The following is a 550-nucleotide window of genomic DNA, read 5'->3' as shown; positions in this document are numbered from 1 at the left end:
TTGAACCACCAGCCTTCTGGTTAGCAGTCAAGTGCCTTAGGCACTACACTACCAGAGCTCCTATATTACATAGTAAAATCTTTTTAAACAATACAGAAGAATTATAAGTGAATAGAAGTAACCTCTATTAAAGGATTCATTCAAAACCTTCCAGAAAAAAATTAATGCATATATTGATTTCTTTGTTACTAACAAATGGGATCATATCAGTACTAATATGAGCCCATATTCCTCTGTGTACAATTCCTAAATCCAAAAAGTTCTGAGAACTGAAAGTTTAAAGTTTATTGTGGTCTTTTTCTATTTTAAGGAACTCTGGTAGTGTAGTGGACATTTGGAGTAATAAGATATTTGGCTGCTGTCAAAGGGGCAAGGAGGCCACATCTCCTGACCTTCTCTAACCCCACAAGAGGAACACAGAATCATCATCAGTAGCCCAAGGCCTATTCCTGTGATACCAGACATGCTGCCTTCCTCCAGGAGGCAACCCTGACACCAACTGTTCCTCCTGCCGCACTTCCCACTTTTCTGCTGGGTTCGATAATTCACT

At 39.6% G+C, this 550-nt stretch overlaps 1 protein-coding gene across 1 annotated transcript in view; it reads left to right on the top strand.

The window, feature by feature from the left end:
- ATAD5 (ATPase family AAA domain containing 5) overlaps window positions 1-550 on the top strand; it is a 65,838-nt gene that overhangs the window by 30,256 nt on the left and 35,032 nt on the right. The gene's annotated exons all lie outside the window — the stretch shown is intronic.

Source organism: Orycteropus afer, unplaced genomic scaffold (genome assembly GCF_000298275.1).
Source record: "Orycteropus afer afer isolate SDZICR_OR568_19922 unplaced genomic scaffold, OryAfe1.0 scaffold00042, whole genome shotgun sequence".
In the NCBI taxonomy this organism is placed as follows: domain Eukaryota; kingdom Metazoa; phylum Chordata; class Mammalia; order Tubulidentata; family Orycteropodidae; genus Orycteropus; species Orycteropus afer.
Note: the sequence above shows the minus strand (reverse complement) of the source record. Positions and strands in the feature narration are given on the sequence as shown.